This window comes from Lathamus discolor, chromosome 8 (assembly GCF_037157495.1).
Source record: "Lathamus discolor isolate bLatDis1 chromosome 8, bLatDis1.hap1, whole genome shotgun sequence".
Classification (NCBI taxonomy): domain Eukaryota; kingdom Metazoa; phylum Chordata; class Aves; order Psittaciformes; family Psittacidae; genus Lathamus; species Lathamus discolor.
In genome coordinates this window covers 7,413,175-7,435,805 of record NC_088891.1, presented here as the reverse complement: position 1 = coordinate 7,435,805, position 22,631 = coordinate 7,413,175, and the positions used below count along the sequence as shown (strand labels likewise).

Here is a 22,631-nt window from a genome sequence, read left to right as displayed (position 1 = left end):
GAAGGTAAACGTTCTAAGGCAGGGACAATGCCACAGTATTTAGTATTGTTCTTACCTTGGGTCAAGTAACTTTATTCTCTGCTTTTCATCTGTTGATGCCTGAGTTATCTTTCTCAAGATAACGATTTTGCTTTTGTTTCTTTCTTCCCCCTCCAGGTGCCCTGCCCTTAACAGCAGTAGACTTAAATCTTGACATTATTCCACAGATAATATCTATTGCTAAACAACATTTTTCTGATCTATACTTACAAAGCGCTCCAGCACACGCTCAATTAAAATGCTCACCATGACGTCTAAGGGCACGTGCGCTTATTCCATGGCACATTCAGGACTAGAAAGACAGATTCACACCATGGAGAACAGTCACACACTGATGCCAATTTAACATTTGTGTGCCTTACACACATATAATAAGAAATAACGTGCTTCAGATAAATTAACAAGTATTTATACAAGCGACATAAAACAAAGACACCAAAACTTAATGCCTGCCCAGAAATCTAAACAAAGAATGGATTTAGAGTAAGTATTCTGACAGAATGACCACATCTTATCTGATGTGTTTAACCTACTCACTAGCACCAGCAAATACTCATTATGTTGTTTCCCCAATCAAAAGAAGAAAGAGGTGCAAACATAAAGCATAAGCACTTAGCACTAGAGGTTGCTAGAGATCACAGATAACCCACCAGCTCATGGTATATGATGGGTGTCACAGGTGAAGAAAGCCTGCTTCCGCAAGAGCTACATCCTCACCCAAAACCTCTTACACAGCCAGCTTCATAAAGATGAAATCTTGAAGCTCTTAGCTCATCCAGTGGAGACCTAACACCCAACTGTGATGGGAAAAGATACTGCTAAGAGCCTCAGCAATGCTCCCCTGCAGGTACCTGCCAAGCCTCCCCTGTTGAGCCCTTCCAGTTCAGGTGAGGTTCCTACAACTGCTGGTTTAAGCCCAACTCCAACAGTTGCCACCAAGTGGCCTTGTCCTCTCTGAAGCTGCCACCATTCATCCACCAGTCTGCTGCTGGCAGGATCCAGGGTCAGTTAAACAGAGATTCAAATTTCTTTTGCCACATCAGTTTTCTGCTGGAGCGGATTCCCTGATCCAGGAGAAGGGGCTGAAGCCCTGGGCCTGCTGTGCAGGCAGTACCATACAACCGAGCCTAGGCCAGGCTGAAGCACCATAGGCATGAGCCCCAGGGACACAAGGGAAGGGCTTCTCATCAACACCGACATCCCTGGGGGTGACATGAGTTCTGAAAACCTCAGGAGGACGAAGAACGGGGCGTCACAAGCTGATTAACTCCTAAGCAACAGAGATCATCTCACATAAACCTCCCCGATGGCAATGGGCTAGCAGGTATGCATGTGATTAAGAAGGAATGGGGAAGGTGGGGTCAGACACAGAAACAGAGGAAAAACAAAGTTGTTCCAGCGTTTCTACAGGAGATCAACATCTACAAACTGATTTTATTTACTTATTTTAGGGTTAGACATTGTTTCTGTGCGTTTCCAAGATGACATTAAGGTCAGAAGAAAGCATTAAGGTCATTGAAGTTCTACTGCAGGCTGAAAAATTTCACCTCTGTTTACCTCTCGAAGCCCATGACTTCAAGCCTGTCTCTAAACATTTACAGGAGCAATTCAAAGTTAGAGACCAAGCCCAATAACCCCCAAGGATTTGTCCTTGGTAATTTTTCCACAGCTTGAACTACAGCTGTTTTCCTTTGCAAATTCCACCTCTCCGCTGCCAGAGTATCAGGAGAGGAAAGGAAGAAAGTGCTATGATTGGAAACAAAAGCTCAACACAGCGATGCAGCAAAAGATCCAACCCAAATGCACTGATCTAGCTCCTTCTGTGCTCCAGAACACTTGATGGTTTTCATTCTCAAGGCTGCAGAAGATATTTACAAGCCAACCAGGACTAAAAGGTTTCTCAGCACCTCTGGAACATGCATTCATTTCTCTGACCTACTTTAAAAACCAGGTTGAATCTTGCATGCCCTACCTGACCATGGTTCTCAACTCCTCTGCCAGCCCCAACCATTCCTTAAGCAACCAAGGAAATTAAATACAAAACATTAAACAATGAAGAGGGCCAGACTTAAACCAACAAAGACAAGGAAATTGCAAGTTAAGCCTCCTCCTCTGCCCTTGATTCACCTTGTTTTGTTCAGCTACTGCTCTGTTCCCAGACCCTTCCTCTCTCCTAATGCCCAAGAGCAACAAGACAAGGAAAATAACCGGGTCTAAACATAGACAGCATCTGCTTCTACCAATTAGACTATGTTTTGATGTAAATCACACCAATTTTACCTGGTTCAGAACTTCACATAGCCAGCAATGTTTAACAACTTCTTGTAGTTTGCACTATTCCAAGAAAGATTCTACCTGGGGCACGGGAAGGGAAAGATCCCCATCACCCAGTTTTACCCCACTAAAACTTGGGCACAGTCTAAGCTAGCCATCTCCTCCCTGTCTACAGACCACTTTGTTTCGGTGATTTTAGGATGGAAGAAGGATGCTCTGGGGGTGCCAGTCGTCTCATTGCTTGCAGAGGTCTGCAGGGGTAGCTTGGATAGCACTTGTCTGAATTGTTACCCGGTCGATATAAAACCAGATGACATCCTCCTCTCCTAATCATCAATCAGCTGCTATGAAGTAAGCAGTTGAGCCTCCAAGAGATCCAAGACCTCAATCCCCTGGTGCATTCAGCATTGCTCAGCAAAACGTGCAGGAGTTTAGCACTAAGCAGGTCACAGAGGTCGGTAGTGACACTCATCTGGCTAGTATGAGATACACAATCTAGCTCTCTGCCACACTAGAAGGGTAAAGCGCTCAGCCCCTTGTAGGACAAGGGCACATAAAACAGAGACTGAATAGTCCCAGCAATAGTGCAGTCCACTCCTGCCATAGCTACAGGAAGTTTCTTTTCAATTTTACATTTAAGGTGCATGCAAAGGTACGTTTACATTGCCTTAGAGCAAATCCAACTACATCTCAGTGCTTCCAAAAGGAATTTAAGCTAAATTTTGAGAGAAAAGCCAGCAGAGGTTTATTTAAAATGGTTTATGAAAACTGAACAGTTGCAGTTAACAGTGTACAGAGAAGTTTCATAAATCCAACTTGTAACTTATTTTAATAACAATAAACACATGTCATGTACAAAGGATAGTTGCTATCACCGAGGAAAAGTTATTGTCTTGGAGACTATTATTTTCATAGATATCAAAACTATTGGCAATAACTGGGGGAAGACCTTGGGGTTTTGGTTTTATTCTGAGGCAGGGTTACATCTGTATGTCAACAGTTTGTAAATCCACCTACAGTACTCAAGTCCTGAAGCACCTGGAGTGAAAACAGTGCAGTGCAATGAAAAGATTTACAAAAGAAAGATTCTCATAGTCTTTTTGTTACCCTAAATCCCATTACATCTGGTTTCTTACTTCCAGCAAGGCTCCTAGAGTAGCACTGTCTGGCTGGTGGTCCAGATGTGCTCCTTCCCCATCCCTGTGGGGATAGGGGCCTTCTCTGACAGACATCTCCAACACAAAGGGATGCAGCAGCAGGACGGATCTCACATACCACTATTTCAAACAAAATAAAACAAAATAAAACAAAATGTGAACACTTATCTTCCCATGAAGAAAGATTACAGGTTCCAGTGTGGAAAAAGAAGCAGCACTGAAATGCTGGCAAGCTGACATTTTTCCTAATTAAACCCTCAAAAACAACCTTTCAAATAAAGGCCTCCATGACTGTTGTGTTTCTTCACCGATAGGAAACACCCTTTACAGTCAGAGTCTGTACTTGCAACACTTTAGCAATGGATTAAAAGGTTTTATAAGCTCATACAGAAATGCACTTAAAGAACACTTCAAACTTTGTGCATTAACCAGCATGTATTACGTAAAAGGTGCAACATGGGCTGGATATCAAGTGCTGCTACACACTTAGGAAACACTAAAATCATCTTTTATTCTCAAAACACTATGGGAAAAATCCGACATAGGACACAACTGCCTCATTGGAAAAAAACTAGCATACTTAAAGCCTACAGCCTGTGTTCTGATCATATGCAACTGCTGACCATCAGGGCTTCTCCTGAAGGTTTTAAAGAATGGCTAAACTACCAACCCATCACGTTAAAACACAGTTCAAAAGACAGCTCTCCACTTCTTTACATCATCTTTCAACATGACAAATCATCTCATGGCACAGAATAATACTAAAATCTTAGAAAGATGAAAGTCATAGACAAAAGAACCATTTTGCAGACTGAAGACGTGCAAAACACGCGGGTGAACTGTTGTGGGAAACATCCGCATTACACAGGGAATGACGTCCACATCCAGGCTCCAGCAGGGTCTCTGCTTTGCATTTCTTTTCTCAGCTGAATGCATTTGCTAAAACAATGCATTTCTCAATGCTTTACAGCTGTAAATTCAAACCCTCTCCCCTACTGCTAGATCATACAATTCCAAGAATATCTCAATTGAGTCACTGGTAGTAGGTCTTTCACCGCAAAACCATAGAGACATCCTTTATTAGTTGTAATACTTACATAAGCATCCAGAGTGTTACGAAGCATAGGGAGTTTATAAAAATGTTATAAACTATGAAAGTCTTCTTTAACTTCCCATGAGTATGATTCCACATACACTTGCAGTAAGGCAGGCTGTATTATTCTCTCCTCTCTTGTCCAACTATTACTGGACCTGGCAAGGCAGCATGTGACACACAAAAATGCAGTTGCATCTTTGGCTCAGAAGCCTCTACAAGAGCCTGTGAGTCATGAACCAAAAGGCCCACATAAAAGCAACAGAGAAGAACGCAGATTCAGTCTTCTTTTTATTATAAGCATGTGTGTCTTTACTGGATGGTCCTGATGCACACAAGTGATTAAAACAGAAGTCATTGTTAAGTTATGAGAAGCAAAAACTCCCTTGTGTCAGGTAACTTGGGCTCCACCTGCTCAAGGCTACCTTCCACAGAATGGAAAAACTACTGCTGACCACAGAGCATCTGAGCCACACAACATATTATGTGCCAAGACATGGCTCTGAGCTATGCTTTCCTAGAAGATTCAGTGTGATGTGGGTTTTGCTGTTGTTCTGGTGGTTTTGGTTCTTGTTGCAGAACTTCTCACTGTAAGCCCAGGATACCCTCACCCTAGATTCAGAACACTGAGCTCTCCTGCCATGCTGTCTTGCACATCCCTCATCTGCCTGTTGCACTGCAAATGAAGTTTAAAATGCAACAATTTGTCTCAGATGTGTCAAATTTCTTCAATTAAAAAATATGCCATTTTACTACATTTGTTACACTTACCTGTCACTGACCAAAGGTTTCAACCTTTTATTTCTGAAACTTAAAGCAATCCTAACACACCCCCTTCCTACATTGCTTGGAGCAGGTATGATAAACACATGACAGAAGGGAGCGTGAGAGCAATCTGGACTCTGGTCTGCAGAAGAATGTCTCAGGGCTCTTTATCACCAGCTCAGGGACACTACCAGCAAGAAGTTGTTCCCACACTACATCATGTTGTCTGCCTGTAAGCAGCAGTCCAGCACTAAGCCAGCTCAGCAGAAGCAAGCTGGAGGAGAGCAGTGGAAGGGGAAAACCAAAGCCTCAAGCATTACCTTTCAGTGAGTATAAACAGCACAAGCCCACCTCACTTTCCATCCCCCAAGTTTGGTACTGGGTGGATGGAGCATGAAAGGAATGGACATTAAAGGCAGCACTGCACAATGCTGTTTGTGCACTTACCAGAAGAGTGCTTGTTCTACCCTGTTCAGCTGCTGCTTTAGTATCTAACCCACCTGGCAAAATAGATCCTTTATGTCCTTTATTCCCTAAAGTATGAATCTAGAAAGCCGGCAGCTTGTGTTTCTTCTCACTCGAAAGGGTCCCACCAGCAACCTAGCTCTTAGACCCAGCTTCAAACCTGATAAAAATTGGCTTTGATCACTGTTGCTGGCCACACGGAATTACTCCACATCAGCATCCATGGCTTATTAACTACCACAGCAGCATGTGTTCTACCTCTCAGGTACACTGTGTTCTGGGGAAGTGTTGCTATTACAAGGCAATGAGAAGCAGAGGCAAAGACTGGAAAGTACCAGGCAGCCCAGAAAATCCTTAGCGATTTTTGGAGAATTTTCCAACCTTTCCTGAACTGAAGCTGCAGGAGGAAACAATGTCTAATGTAACCCTGTGCCTTCAGGGACAAGGAGGGGAATGGGAACAACAAGAGGAAACTTTCTCAAACAAACGTCACCAGATGCATCAGAGCTTAGATGGAAACGATGAGCACCCAGGTTGATGTCCAAACAGTCATGTGCAGTACGATTAAGAAAGGTGCTCAACATGTTCAGAGAATTCTACAAGTATGTGCAATCACAGCAAAGAAATAGAGATATCCCAAGACAATCACAGCAGCTTAAGAAGCCTACCACAAAAGAGCACAGGGTCAAGCTGCCATCTTATAAGTTTTATTCAGTTTGAGGACCCAGCTCTGTTCAAGCTCCAGTGACAGCCACTCACCTCCACATCACATGAAGAGATTCCCCACTGCCCACCTATCACCCTCCCAAAAGTACTGTGAGGAAAACGTATGAAGGCTGATGTTGGATCCTTGGGTCTGAAAGATCTGACAGAAGATCTCTGTGGGAGCAGACTCTCCCAGTTCTTCCATTAAAAAGCAATTCCCAGCAAATTCCTTCTGATTCCACCACCCTCCCATGTTTGTATAATGGGGCTTTGTTACTATTGTGCACTGTAAAGTCACGGACAAAGTTAAGACCCACTGGCAATGCTCAACCAGCCGTGCTTTGGTCAGTTAAGTATTATAACACCAAGGTACCTATAACTGGCCTTTTGGGCACTCTGTGATAGGCAGCTCACAAACACTACACAGAAACACTGTTGGGTCTTGAAAGACATCACAATCTTTGCCAATGCTCTTTATTACTCTTCAGGAAACGACAGGCTCATTTTTCAGAGTGATAAAGTCAGGTGAATTCTTCCTAAACAGGATGGAAATCTCTAAGTTTAACAGACATAATAAATTGCGCATTATCTGTATTACCAAGCCAGTCTTAGACAAATAAATACATCTAAATTAAGACTGTAATCTGCAAATCCTCCTTCATGTGAATAGCCGCTCTGACTTCAGTGGGGGTACTCCTGTAAGTCAAGGAAAGAGGGGTCTTTATATTATGTAAACCATGGGCAAGTTAAATTCCTCCCACACAAAGCTCCCACATAATCCCTGCTGTAGCTTGCTCCTGGCTCACACATTGAATATTCATTCTCTACACAGCTTCAAAAGGTTCATGCTTTTCAGCATCACTATCAGGCACTATTTTCTTCTTTAATACAAGGAATGTACTCTGAATTGAAAGAAGGTAGAGCTTTGCATTCCCTTGTAATGTAACAAGATTTATGTCCTTTGCTATTAAAAAAAATTACAGTTCAAAAGCATAGCTAAAACCTTAAAAGGACTAAATATAGAGAGAGACCTAGAAGATTACTCCTTACCACCATCTCCAACACTAATACTGCCTTCAGGCCTAGGGCTCTAGCTAACAATTGTGCATCAAGGCCATGTTCTTGCCTGGACAAGTTTATTTGCTGTATGATTTTAGTAACATAGACCACACATGGCAGCATAGAAGCTAAGCACAGAGGCTACCAGCAGTAAGAAAAGAATATTAACTTCTCCAGTATTATCCTTATATGTCAGCAAGCGTCATTCTGCATCACTATTTGTGCCTAAAAAGCCTACACCCTGTCTGTCTGCAATACTTCTCAACCTGGCATCAATTATCACATAAAAAAAGAGACAAAACTCAAGAGGTCACATTTGGACATCCTCCTTATGCTCTCTATAGGACCTGGTTTTTAAAGGTGCTCACATAGTCCCAATACTGCACATTAACATGCAAAATGTCATTTAATAACACCAACAACCTCCCAGCACACTCTTCAGACTCAAGATGCCAAACACCTTGTCCAACCCAATCCCCGGGGCTTGAGAAGAAGCTGGGAGAGATACCGAACAACAGAAGCTGCAGAGCACAGCAGCGCTTCCACAAGGGAGATCCTGCAACAGCCAAACTCCTCCTTCCCCTCCACAGAAGTCCGATTCAGCTCTATAAATACACCAGCTGGATGGAAGGCCAAACACACCCATGATTGCACCGGGAAGGGAGAGGTTACAGCATAAGTCAGCTTTGTCTGAGGAGGCCACATGGATAAATGTCACTCTAGAGCCACGAAGTCAGTGGCATTTCAACCATCCTATAGTGCAGTATCTATGTAGCTTAGGAGAAACTACAGATGCAATCAGATCATAGGAATAACAACAAGCAATCTCTAGAGTTCTTATATTAATCCCTTTTTCCTTTGCTTTCATGCACTTAAAATACCAACAGGCACAGTGCATAGAGAAATGGGCAAGCTTCATAGATGCTCTGACTAAATGCCAGTAAGTTATTCCAGTAAGTACATGATGTTTAATTAAAAAAGCAGATTAAGCTAAATCAGTTGGTTAGTCAGACCACGGTCAGCTGATACAAAGGGACTGCAATCTTAACAGATTTCCTTACTACACTGCGATGGCTGGAATACTTCATTCATTATGTAAATGTGCGGAGGTCATGACCAAGCCAGCCTTCAAATAAAAATGTTCCAAGTCACTAAACATATCCCAGGTTCTTGTAATTCCACATGCAAATAAAGAACAGCAAATGTTTATCCCTCCACTTCCCCCAGCGTTACTGGTTTATGCTCCCGTAGCTGAGGCAACCACACCAAACCAAGCAGCTCAGAGCCTTTTGCAGAGATTAACTTCTCCAACAGGCATAAACAGCAAAGGTAACATAGAGCTAAGCGTTAAACAACTCCAAAACCACCGCTTTGCTTCATAACACACACCAGTTTAACAAGTGCTAACCTACTTTAACTGAAATTGTACAATTGATTTCCCCCTTCCTTTCCTTCCTCTCCCACCCCTGGGAAAAGATGTGAAATACAAAGTTAATGCTGCCGTAGGCAAACATTATAGTAACTGAAACCACTTAAGCATCTTTTCTCCTTTCACTTCCCCTCATTTCTATTGTAAGAAAACCCACATAACACCCCAGGAAGGGTTCCAGCATAAGAGAATTTTTCCTCCTTTGCTAGATTAAGTATAGACCTAATTTAGGATTAAGTGCAACTCAACACATACCTTATCTCGAGCCATAAATACCCAAGATTGAGAGATGCTGAGGGAACCTGCTGACAGGATAAACCAAACTTGTCTGCATCATCCATGCAGCAAGCTCATCACACAAGAGTAACAGCAAGAACCAGACTACACAGCAACTTGACTGGGACTATTAATGTGCATTTTCAGGGGCCTGCTGAACACTTCATATTTTACAATAAAAACCTTGTGTTCTGTAACTCAGCTCTACTCCTTTTCACTTCATTCCTGATGTGACCGACATTAGGAGCCTGATCAAATTCCTTGCTTTATGCACGCTTGAATTAAAGCCTTGGCTCAGCGAGGGGAGACCAAGTTACATGAGCTTTTGCTTCTTCAGAGGATGCCAGCAGTAAGCACTGCTGCCAGCACCACAGGTAACACACCAGCAAGTCCCAGGGAGCTTCAGTTTGGTTGAACACAGAAGGATTTCAGCTGTTGGTGAAGCAGCTGGTGTTTCTACAACTCTTGCTAGACAGTCCAGTGTTAAACTTGTTTTCATCTGCAGATAATGTATTAAGCCTCTTTAAAGGCCCAGCCAACCCCGATCTGGGAAGTGGGAATTTCTTCCACTAGCTAATCGAATCATGCTCACATGGGTGGTTTTCAGCTGTCTAGAACTGGTGAATACCAAACAAGTTTCAAAACATTTCTAGGTCAGAGAGAGGCACTGCAACTGCCTCAAAGGCAGCACTGTCCATTACAGGATGGCTTCCTCTGAGGGAGCACCACATCCAACCACAATAGCCACATGAGCCCCAGATGAACCTTCCCATAGTCTCTCCTGCAAAAGAACCTTCACACTCTGTCCCTGCCACAGGCAGCACCAAAACACTTCTGGCTTGCAGCCTTCATCCACTGGCACATCCATCCCCAACCTCAGTCCATGTCTGGCTGCTGCCTTTAAACAAATCTCTACCTCCAAGGATCAGTATGCCCAACATGGGGGAGAAAAAACAGCCAAGGCTCACCCAACTCCTCCCTGGGGAAGCAAATGGAAAGTCCAAATGGATTCCCTGAAGGGCAACTCCCAGACCTCTGGGCAGGGCCTGTGGGATGGGCAAGGGAGGAACTAGAGGAAGAAATGTTTTGTTCCCTGCCAGGAATAAATGCTCGACCTCACAGGCATGGGGAAGAGGGTCAAGATTTCCACAGGCACCCCTGAAACAGGGCAAGGGGAGGTAAGAACCCCTATTAGCTTTGATGGGGCATCTGTGGAAGAAAGACTCAGAATGGTTTGTGTTGGAAAGAACCTTTAACCATGGCCTAGTCCAACCTCCACTAGACCAGATTGCTCAAAGCCCTATTAAACCTGACCTTGAACATCTGTGGAAGAGGAGGGAACAGAACTGCTTGATCCAAGGGTCAGACTGACAAACCTGTGTGAGGAAGGAGTACAAGGAAAGAACTGATGGCTTGGGTCAAATAGGAGTGAGCAAGTAAGAAGAGAACTAGGTGACAGAAAACCTGCAGGACTCAGTCAAGCACTTGTGCTGCCAGAGCTGGAAATCTCTGCATTTACAACTGAATACAAATGCAGTATTTTACACTCGTACAGCACTTTAAAATGCTCTAAATGCTTCACAAATATTAATCAAGCAATAGCACCCACAAATCAGAAGCATAAGATGTAGACAGAGCTATCTCAATACTAAACAGTATGATAACTGTTCTGGTTTAACCCCATCCGGCAACTCCGCAGCACATAGCCGCTTGCTCGCTCCTCTGCAGTGGGATGGCGAAGAGGACTGGAAGGGTAAAAGTGAGAAAACTGGGTTGAGAGGAAGGCGGTTTAACAGGCAAAGCAAAAACCATGCGTGCAAGCGAAGCCAAACAAGGAATTCATTCACCACTTCCCATTGGCAAGGGAATCTCCAGGAAAGCAGGGTTACTTGGGAATGGTTAGCTAGGAAGACAAACGCCACCACTTCAAACATTCCCTCTTCTTTCTTCACACAGCTTTAGGTGCATGACACCATATAGTATGGGATATCCCTTGGATCAGTTGGGATCAGCTGTCACAGCTGTCCTCCCTCCCTATGCACCTCCAGCCTTCTCACTGGTGGGGTGTGGAGCAAAACAGACCTTGACTCTGTGTAAGCACTGCTCAGCAGTAATTAAAACATCCCTGTCTTCTCAGCATGGTTTTCAGTACAAATCCAAACCACAGCCTCATAACTACCTACTACAGAGAAATCTCACTCGACCCCATCCAAAGCCAGCACAATAACTCAGGGAACAAAACCTACATTTAAGCAGTCACATACCCACACTTCTCCCATCTCAAAGAACTCAGACTGAGTCCTACAGCCAGGCTGCAGAGCGCTTGCTAAAAGAGGCCAGTGTTCAGTGTTTGAATTCAGACTCCTGTTTCAGAGCGTGACCTGATGCCTCACACACCGCAAGTGATCCCACTCCAGCTGTCTCCCTAAGCCATTCCCTGATCCCCAGCCAAAGCCAACGCAGAGGTGATTTTACCAAAGGAACATCGGTACGTGATTGTAAATTGGGGTTTTGTGCTTCAGTTGTCTCCTCTGCCTTCCCTCGCATTTTAGATATACAAATTATCTTCAGCAATTTCATCTTAAAGTCTTACAACACTGATTTCCCTTAAAAATACGTAATTTTTACATAGCTTTGATTGGGTCAACTACATTTACCAAGTTTTAAAAGACTACTTTCTCAGCTGCCTAATTTCAAATTCACCTTTACACAGAGCTTAAAAGCAGGCAAAAAGTTATCACGGCAAGAAAGTGGGATGTGATGCTTAACATCAAGGTTTAAGTGAACGCACTTTACAGTACCAGCTGAGGGGCACGAATTGTGAATTTACTTTGTGACACAGGAGAATTAAAGAAGGAAAAGGAGGAAACTTAGCCACAACCTGGGAATATGTGTACTCCTGATTAATACAAGACTACTAGGAAAAAGCAGATGTGGAGTCACACCTTGTTTTATTCGGGGGAAAAGCCAAAGACTACAAGAGCCAAACTGAACTTATTCTGTGCAGTGGCAGACACTGAAATACAGCAACATTACTCCTTCAACATCAATAAAACATGCTATATACAGAGCATTATTTTTCTTCCAGTCTCGGAAACCCTGCCAAGTCATAAGCTTTTTATGGGACCCCTGAAATGGAAGTTGATCAGAGCCATACTCCTGAGCTTTACATTTTAACACCACTTAGAGGCAACAGCTTCCCTCCCCCTACCCCAGTCCTTCACACATCTGCAAATTCATAATCTTTAAAAGCCTGATGAACTAAAAGCTCATCCACCCTCAGCCTATGAAGACACTGAATTCACTCTTGGATTATGATCTGAACTCAGGCCTTGAAAGCACTTTGAGCTCCTCCACTCCTTAAAATGAAGTTCCTCAAAGGCAAAATTTTACTCTTTATATATGAAAAATAAACTGCCACTCGGTAAACCAAATTGGAGAGCCAGAAGTCACTTCACCACCAAGAACACTATTAGCTTCCCCATCCCTCCTCATGCTCATCTGCCTTTTCCAACTTCTAAACTTTATTGTACAAGAAGTTAACACCAACTCATAAAAATAGAATTGGTTTGGAAGCAGAAGGCTGCAGGCACCCAGGCAAGGGCTTGTTTTGTTGTTGCATCTAATGCGAGAAAGCTTCAACAGAGTTGGAAAGCTTCATAAAAGCCTAAGGTGCTTCTTCCTTTCTCATTAACACAGCAGTGAAATTTAACAGCCTGGCACAGAAACCTCTCTCTAGCCTTATGTTTTTAGCATTACTCATCTGCTCCAACACTACAAGACACTTTACAACATGCTACCCAGTACTTTCCAGTGTAAAGGCTTTGATTTGGAGTCCTCCATCAAGCTAACTAGGGTGGGCAAAGATGCTGCACCAGAAGACCTACAAAATACCTGCCCTCCTTAATATCTACTCATCCTATATGCCTCCTATGTGCATTCTGTAACTTGAAAGACAAAACCTTTGTCCAGTGCCATATAAATCCATTCTATCATTGACACAGATTTAGAAAGGAGTTAGTGCAATGTGCCATGCCTTAAATTTGATAGGGAAATGGACAAAAAGTACACAACCTACATCCAAGTAGGTCTGTCTTTTAGGTCACTCAGCTGGAAGCTTCTGTGTTATTTGTATCTGATTTATGTTTATTTAAATAATGACAAATATTAGGTTTATGTTTACAGTCACTGCTTTGTAAGATGTCTCCAATTCTATTGGGATAAAGAGCCTACACTAAACAAAGCAGTTTGTTTATACTCCTAGTACATCTAATAGGAAATACTCAGTCACACATGTTCAACGCAGAACAAAATTACAGCTTATCTTTCCACAAAGATCTCTTGCTACCAAGAGGCCAGAAGGAGCACATGCAGATCACAAGGCCCAAATGCTCAAGTCAGGAACAACTGGACTGCAGAACCTCCAAGCCCACCAAAACTGGAGTCTGTCACATGCCCACCAATGTTCCTATAAAGATGTTTCTGTGTATCCAGGCCCTATAGTTTGTCTTATACTGGTTTTGCACTCTGGGACTGTGCTTGTACAAGGGCTAGCAGAGCAAAGCTCTCCTCTGCAGTTGATGTCCTTTTGTGCTAGGACCACAAACAGAAATTGCACAAATTACTTAAAATCACAGATACTGATTGAAATCTCCCCAGCACATTTTACATGCCCTCTTACCTAGTTACTGCACCAAATCTCCCCTCTAAGGACTGAAAAAACATTTCCTCAATTTGCACACAAATAAATGACAGCAAGACAATTTTGAAAGGGAAAGAAGGAGAAAGGCAGCACTCAAAAAACTCCAAGGATTATTTATGAATAAGCTGAAGCCCTATAAACTTGGCTGTTGAAGAAAGATAATCTCTAGCTTATGCCAAGTGGGTCAGACAGAGAAAGAACCTCAGCAATCTTCAAAGTCAAAGCAGATGGGGAAGTGAATAAGTGCCCATGTGAGCAAAAAGGAAACGAGCTTCTGTTCATTTTAGCTTGTTTCAGAGCTTCAGTTTTCTAGACCCCATCAAAAATGTCAGACCTTTAACTGACATGAGCAGAAGAGCTCACTTGTGTAGCTGCGGAGTAATTACTTAAGACTACTACCAATGCCAAAATAAGTCCTTGTGTCTGCACACTGAGGACGTTGCTTAGCTTAATAGTAGGGAGACAGGTAAAGTGGAGGAAGGGTGATATAAGGCAGAGACTGGGGAAAATGGTCTTTGCTTTTAACTTTGAAAAAGCTACACTAGGATTCTTTATCATTAGTGCTTCAGCATCACCAATATAAGTATTTATGTAGGTGTAAAGTAGGCTCTACTTTAGACCTAACTGTAACTCTAATTAGAGCATTCAAAAAACCACATGAGCTTGTAACTACATTTTTACCCTTTTTGGAATAAAAAAAGGCAGCAATCCACACATGCCACAGAATGAACATATACTGCATTCTTTAAGAAGCTGAAGTTGACCTCTTGGTCTTTTCTCAAGCTTTACGTCACTAGACAAGATCTGGGCCAAGACCATTTCCATACACAGGGATGCATCACTGTCTCAGGCTAACATCATCCAAGTGGCGAAACCTAAACCCACCTAATCTCTCCCAGGGTTATGCTTATGGAACTGGGAATCGCTCCATCTGCCTCAGCAAAATGGAAAGATGACTGGCTGCAAGATAAACAGCACATTAACCACACAACAATAGCCCCTCCAATCAATGTTCTTCCTGCCACCCACCAAGGGCTAATATTTTTCTGTTGGGTCCCTCCCCCTAAATATACATACTATTTTATACTTCAAAGGAAGAGCTTGTGCTAGTTGACAACACGCACCTTCTTTTGAATCCATGCCAAGGAAGGATTCCCTCCTCAAATTCCTGGGAAATCTGCAAGCTTTCTGCAATGAGAAGCAGCAGACCCTCAAAAGCACAGAAGTAGCTGAGCACATTGCTCTTAACCAGGGACTTCTCAACTGAGCTGGGAGCAGCTAAAGTATTCAGTGCTATAGTTTGCTTGGGAGACACAGAGCCAAGGACATGCTGAGGAGATTCTCTTAGTAATATTGTCTTTGGAAGACGAGCAACAGGCATCCTTCCACCACTTATTTTAGGGGGCGGCTGCTGAGCTGCATCAGCTATTCCATGAGTGTCTCCATGTGTGTGCTTTGCCCAAGACTTCAGCTGGAAGAGCAAGAGCTGCAGAACTTGTAAGAAAAGTCCACAGGAAGAGGCGTTGAGGGCTTGCACAACAACAACCAGTTCTGGGATACAAACATCTTCATTTATGCAAACTGAAGTGATCTCATATTCAGGCTCGTTGTTTGGAGCAAGGTCAAGACAGGAATAGGTATACAAAGTCTCTGCTGTTTTTTCTGTGTCTGTTTAACCACACATCAAGAAATTTGCTCGGATGAGAAGTGCGAAGGAAGAGGGTAAGGCTGTGTTATAAGTAATAAGGGGGGAGCTTCAAACTGCAATCTCTTTAGCATTTGTTTCCATTATTAGTATTCATCAGCCAAGAAGTTAACTACCTTGCTTTAGGTAACTTTTTACCATGACACCTATATCTTCTAGCAAAGATATCATTCACACACCAGCTTTAAATGTTGTAAGATGCAAATCAAGGATTCCCCCTGTATCCTTCTCCCTACTAAAAAGATAAAAATGGGAAAACCGTTTGAAGGACCATGCATTTGCCAGCCAGACCTTTTCTCTGCACCCAGGTACAGGAGTAAAAAGAAATAGATGCAAGTTAACAGAAAGTCATACTGTCTTTTTAACAGCATCTCCACAAAAAGGCATTATTTTTATGTGGCACGTGTGTCTGACCCGGGTCAACACTGCAAAGTGGGGAGTTAAAAGGGATCACCTGATGCAATAGAAATACCCTCCCCTCCAAACTATATCACAGGAATTGCAGCCAAGCACCCCTAAACACAGCAAACACAGTGAGAGCCTTCTCGAACAGCACACGCTCTGCATCAGCAAAGCGGCATCAGTACAAAACTCAGCTCTAATAAAGGCGTTAATGACCCTTCGGAAAGTGCAGGGGGTCATCAGGCTGCTACTGGACCAAACAAAGACCATCTAAAATACTGAAACCACAAGAAGTATTAAATCAAAAGGAGGAAACCAGAGTTAGCCTCATACATGCTTCATTCTTGAATAATGGCAGTGTTTACCTTTCCAGCATAACGCACTACTGCTCTGGATCCAACTTTAAAGCAGAGAACACGGCAGAATTAATTATGTCCTTTCCTCTTAACCACCATTCCCTGGGTTATTTATTAGCTAGCTCTGCATATATTCGTAGATGTGTCTAACAGACAAAGTTAAAACAGATTTAAAACTGCTGCCTAAACACTTCTTCGGTTTGCAGAGTCCTCTCTGCTTTCTGGACAGGCAGCAGCATCAATAAACACAGCCTCAGGCTGCTAATTAGTCACTCCTTAAGCTACACAAAGGAACTGCAAGTACACCATGACCTGGAACAAGCAAGCATGCCTCAGGAGCAACACGCTGGACATGTACCACAGGATGTCTGTACATCCTGCTTCAGGTCTGTACTACAGTCTGCTCCTGATCACAGTTCAGCAAACCACCAGACGATCTATCAGGACTAGGAAGTTCACCTTAGGTGCAGCACTCACAGCTTGGAGGCCACCAGCCAGTTCATGTGTTTCCGGAAAAGCCAAAAGCCACTCTACACAAGATACTTGAGTTCAGTATCTTGGCAAAGGAATGGCAGACAGATAAACTCCGATCAGCTACCTGAAAGGATAATTGAAGAGAACCCAAGAGCCTCTCTGGAGTTACCCATTTTGCCAAAATGAGGTTTTACAGATTAAGACCTGTTCACTCACTATCCTGAAGTCCTCCCTCAAGAGGGACAAACACCAGAGAGAAACAGACTGGAAACAACTTCTCATTTAAGCCTGGACCAGTTTTATTTCACAGAAGTCCATCATCTCAAGGGACAGAGACCAGAAGCTTCCACGCTGACCATCCACTGGAAGGAGATCAAAAGGGAGAGAGGGTGGGTACCGCTATGGACCCAGCAGCAGAAAACACAAAGAGAGAAAAGAAAACCCTTTCAGAGACAGTTTACAAAGAACAGCAGCACTTTCATCTTTGTCAGCATAGATGCTAGGATACTATATTCCCACGTGAATACTGCAGTTGCCATTTGGCCTCATCCAGGATTACAAGCAACTCCAAATAATCTATTCAAATTAGCTGCATATCTGGCCAATGAACTTGTTGCCTTGCATCAGAGGTCAATCATATCTTCTTTCCATCACAGAGAAAGGTAATACAGAAGCACAGGTCAGTCTTCCATCCATCAACTCAAGCCACCACTGGGCTGAACTTGGGCTCACAAGAACACCCCTTTGTTACATAAGCAGCACAGGAACTGGGTTTGTAAAGGTATTTAGAAGTAGGCAACATGTGCTTGCAACCAACACAAATCCTGTTCATCACTGATGAGCTTAAATGTAGTATTTTGGAGGTATAGATGGGATTCAGAAGATGGAAGGGGGTGTTAAGTTTGTTCAGGTTCTCCCATCTTTTATGCTAAAAAAATATTTATAGATTTGAGAGTTTTAACTCTCAAGTTTCTTATGGTTTGCCCTCTATGTCAGAAACTCCTGCCTAGAATTGTTAAGGGAAAGAAGGAAGATAATGGGGTGGAGGAAAAGCAACTGTATGTATAGACCTGGAAGTATTAAGGTTTCATTTTCTGAATGAACTAACACTAAGCGGTATTAACAAGTTTAATCTCCAGAAGAAACAGAATTAAAATGCAAATGATCTCTTGAAAATAATGTTATAAATTGGTGAGATTATTCAGTTATATGCAGATGAAAGTTGTATTTCATTACCATGCACCACATCCACTTCATTTGATTAAATTAATAAACGAGGTCCTTATGTCCCACTACAGGCATTATCCCTACTTCTGTTTACTATGTCTTCCTAGCTTGAACCACAGCACACGCAGTACAGCTGGTAGCTCAGTTACAACACAACATGCAGAAGAAGTTAAAATAGGGGAAGTGATTCTAAAAAAAACCCACCAAAAATATCTTGCTTCACTTACCTAAGCAAAGTTGTCATTAGAGAGTTTTCCAGTACTAAAATCCAAGAAAAAAGGCCTGAAAAAACACAGAGAAAGGCAAATTTTAGTAAGTAGGATAATACTCTTACTCTGTTTTCCTGGGAACTTGAAGAGTCAGTGATTTAAAGGAAAAAGAAGTACATTCGCTCCATCAGTTGCATTTCAGACAGTTATTTGTAACAAAAAGGTGCTCCTCAGGCAGCAAACACATCAGAAACAATAGGGCAGATTTTCCGCTGCTGTTGCCAGTATTATGCCAGTGCAATCCCTCCAATGTCAATCACATAGGACTGCAATAAAACCACCCTTTTCCAGCAGACAAGCCAGGCCCAAGGCAATTAGCTAAGCTGCCCCATTTAGATTTTCAGTCATTTGTCCCTCCCATTGAGCTGGATTATCAGTAAGTCCGGACCAAGCTGTGGGGTGGGAAGAGAGGAGTCATCACCCACCCCAGTGAGGCTGAAGGTGGCAGGAGACAAAAGTGTTGCTTATGAAAACAATATCCTGATCACCCGAGGGCTAATTGCAAAAGACTGCAAGGCAGCACAACATGGACTGAAATTAGGAAAGCTGGGACATATAAGACTTCGTTCTAGGCATAAAAGCATCCAAAGCTCAGTGCAAGTTACTGGCAGAAGAAGCATGTGGCCACAATAGATCTTACCAAAGAAAAAAAATCCAAAAACACTGCTACCAAATAAAAGCACTCAGGGCTCGATAACACGCATGAATGCAGACCGGGGAAGAAACCTCACCCAAACTATCTGAATGAATATGGATGCCTGCAAGCCTCCAAATCAAAGAGGGAGCTGACCACTGTTTAAGAGGAAGAAGTCATTGCTTGTTCCAAGATTAAAAACTTACAATTCTGGCCCCGGCTGAAGCACTATCATTCACTAATCTGGTACAATTTAGTCGGGCTGATCCTCCGCTCAGACAGACAGGCCATTATCAAAAGTTCCTCTATTCATTTTGCTTCCTGTTAGGCAGTGAAAGCCCCTTTTATATGCTCCTCGAGAGGCTGTTAAAACCAGGGAAGACTTTCCGATAGAGAAGATAAGGTAGCTGCATTTATTCATGAGAGGAGGAAGGGAAGTCATAGAGGCTGATTACAGCTGCTCCAAAGCTGAAAAGTGGACAGTTGAAGGAAGGAGGTGAAAGACGATGAATTTCTTATTAGTAAGAATTATACCAACAGCATCATTGTTAGAACTGGGCATTACCTCACCTGATTTTCAACTACAGAATTGAGATTTTACTCCTAAATTTGCATCAGATATGTACACATGGTTGGATAACTCAAAAATACATGAATGGGGAAGAATGGGATGGAATATTTAAGAGACTAAGCAAATTAATTAATTATTTTAGAACACCACCCAAGACCAAAAGGATAAACTTGCCAGAGTCAGAGGGAAGACGCCGCCTAGAAATGCCCTCCAGATCAAGACAATTCACTTAATTTTCAGGGTCAGATCCTGTTCTTATTGCCAACATGAGCACTCAGACATCAGTAGAGTAGGATGGCCATTTCCACATTACTTAACATGTGTCAGCAATTTTGAACAGTTGCTTTGCAGATTCTTAGAGCTAACCAAGCAAAACCCCACCACGGAGAGCCCAGTATAGGGCTTGGCAAATGAAAAGCTGCCTGGAAACTCTATTGAGACTGAAAAACATTCCCTCTATTAATGTTCAAACAATCTGGTATAGTTAAAATAGTTTTACAATGTAACTAGATGGAAAGACAAACAAATGCACATTTCTCAAGTCAAAAAGGTTGAGCCAACACAGCAAAGCTTTACCAAATATTAGGGCTAACAAGGATGGTTTCCAGCATAAACCCTGCCTCTTGCTTGCCCTCTCCCAGTCTGTTCTCCAAACGAACCACTAAAATACACAAGAATTGAAACACCCACAGCAGAAAGCAGTATTCAGCATTAAAAGAAGGAGAACGATTCAATTATACTTCATCATGACTCCATCCAGTCCAAATACACAAAGTTGTTAATTGTCTACCCCTCTGACACTGCTAAATGGGACAGGAAGACTTCAAAGATGCATTTCTGGACAGACACCAGTTTGAATCAGATAGGGAAAGAGGGAACAGCCAAGCCTAGAATGGCATAAAGACCCAGCAGAGATGGTACACAGGTTGCCAGGTGGATGGTGAACTATCAAAAATACTTAAGTGAATAAGTAGAAGGCTGCCAAAGGCTGCCAGGTTTTTCTCTTGCTTTGCAGAATACCAAAGTATATAACCAATTTTGGTTGAATACTTTGCAGTATACAACCAAAAAGCAAACAGCTGCAACAAAACCCAGAACTTATTTTGACCCAGTTTCTCCTTTGCTATTATTGACTATACAGCTCTTTAGCACAAGCTGTACAGTCTGTGCAGTGTTCGTGTAATTTCTTCTTAGTGATGAAGCACAGAATTAGAGAACCAGGAGACAGCAGTCACTTTCTATTCCGCCACCAGCTTGCATCTCTTCAGACACATCACTTGAGGCAAAGCCCTGCTGGCACTCTGTCCACTTTTTGTGCTTCAGTAGAGATCTTGCCTGTCGCAATCACCAGCTGCAATTGTAAACTACAGCAGCTTACTCAAACACTCAGATTTAGTGGGTATTTCAGAAGCTGCCAAGTCTCAGACTGCCCACACAGTAAATAAGGGTAATACTGCTCACCTATTTTGACAGAGGCTTTGTAACACAACATCTGAAGAGCCAACGTGCTGTGATAAATCTACAATGCACAAAAGCAATTGTACATGTTGATTTCCAGCTTAGCACTATGAATAAGGACAAGTTTATCGAAGCGCAAAGAGTGTTTCCTTCATTGGGAATCACAGAACAGCATTGGAAAGGACCTTATGATCGTCTAGTTCTAACTCCCCTGCCATGAGTAAGGACACCACACACTAAACCATGTCACACTAAACCATGTCACCCAAGACTCTGTTCGACCTGGCCTTGAACTGCAAGGGATGGAATGTTGTAATGGGACGCCAAGACACAGCCTGCTTGTTCTGAACAGAGAGGAAACCCCACAGATGCAATTCAGACTTCACAAACTCATGACACAATGAAAGAGTATGGGTTTTCCATCTCATCCTCCAAGGGCAGCTGCAGCACATGCTTGGTGATGCCAGAAAGGTTAGAGAGCTGCCAGAGCATGCACAGGAGGAGGTTGTGTGCAAACAGAATAAGCAGCCTCTAATAATTCTTGTAACCAATTAAGCAACAAATCTCCACTGGGAATACTGCATCACCAGCTGCTTACCTAATTCGCAAGCCTGCCTCTTGAGCTGGCTTTGGATTTTTAGGTCTTCCGTTTCTCTTCAGAAGCCAGATGAATGAATGCAGGTTCTCTAGACACCCTGGTTAAAAGGCAAATAAAAGCCCTGCAAAGACCATCAGTTACCACTAATGGGCTTTCACCAGCAAGTCTGAAAGTATTAATACATGTGAGTAGTCACATTAAATCCACACAAATTACCCATCTGTGAGGCTGAACTGGACTTCAAGTTAAAGGAAGATGACTTTTCACTGGTCAGGATCCCTGTGTTAAGCTAATCAGTGATGTTAGGCAGATGCATTTTGGATGTGCTGCTTCATCTCACATAAAGGAGGGAGAAGAAAAAAAAACAGTCAGAAACAGCACTTATCTGAAAAAGGCTAATATTTTAAAGTAGTGCTACTGTGTGTAGAATGGCCTGGAAAAGAGATACAGCTGAAATGCTTTCAAATGTGTGTGCAGCTTTTAAACCGCATAGGAGTCCATCTGCCAAATGAGCTTAGTTTGTTAGGACTGCTCAAAGGAAGCTGAGGGTCCTGTCCCCCACCCTCATCCTAAGTAAGCAAGCACAAGTTTCTGGCATAGACACTGGTGTGTGAGATTTTAACATTCCCTTTTCCATAAACAGTCATACATCAAGCTCTAAAACTTTGTTTCACAGAAACATTTGCACTAGTAAAACTCAATTACTCTAATATTTGTATGACACATGCAGGAGGGGTGCATAAAAAGGTTATGGTGAGCTCATTTAAGAATTTAAACAGTGCTTGGTCAAAAGTTTCTAAATTATTCACTCAGCTCCACTATTAAATCAGACTTCTCAGAGGAGTCTTTAAACAATAGCACAGAAAATGCTGTATTTATAACAAAAAGGCAGTATTGAAGCCCTGTCTCACAGAGCAAGTCATTCACAATTACAGTTGTAAACACACACTGGCACGGTACCATGCACTGGTTC

General features: G+C 42.7%; 1 protein-coding gene across 9 annotated transcripts in view; it reads right to left on the bottom strand.

Moving 5' to 3' along the window:
• The window catches only part of AKAP13 (A-kinase anchoring protein 13), a 212,980-nt gene that overhangs the window by 174,528 nt on the left and 15,821 nt on the right, over positions 1 to 22,631 (bottom strand). For 6 of the 9 annotated variants that reach the window (XM_065688843.1, XM_065688844.1, XM_065688842.1 and 3 more), the window contains one exon: positions 18,356 to 18,410. The exons of 1 other annotated variant lie outside the window; for it this stretch is intronic. The gene's annotated coding sequence lies outside the window, so the exon portion shown is untranslated. Of the gene's footprint in view, positions 1 to 18,355; positions 18,411 to 18,514; positions 18,635 to 21,658; positions 21,756 to 21,874; positions 22,159 to 22,631 lie in introns of those variants that run through there. 2 more of the 9 variants (XM_065688846.1, XM_065688845.1) reach the window with 2 other exon arrangements.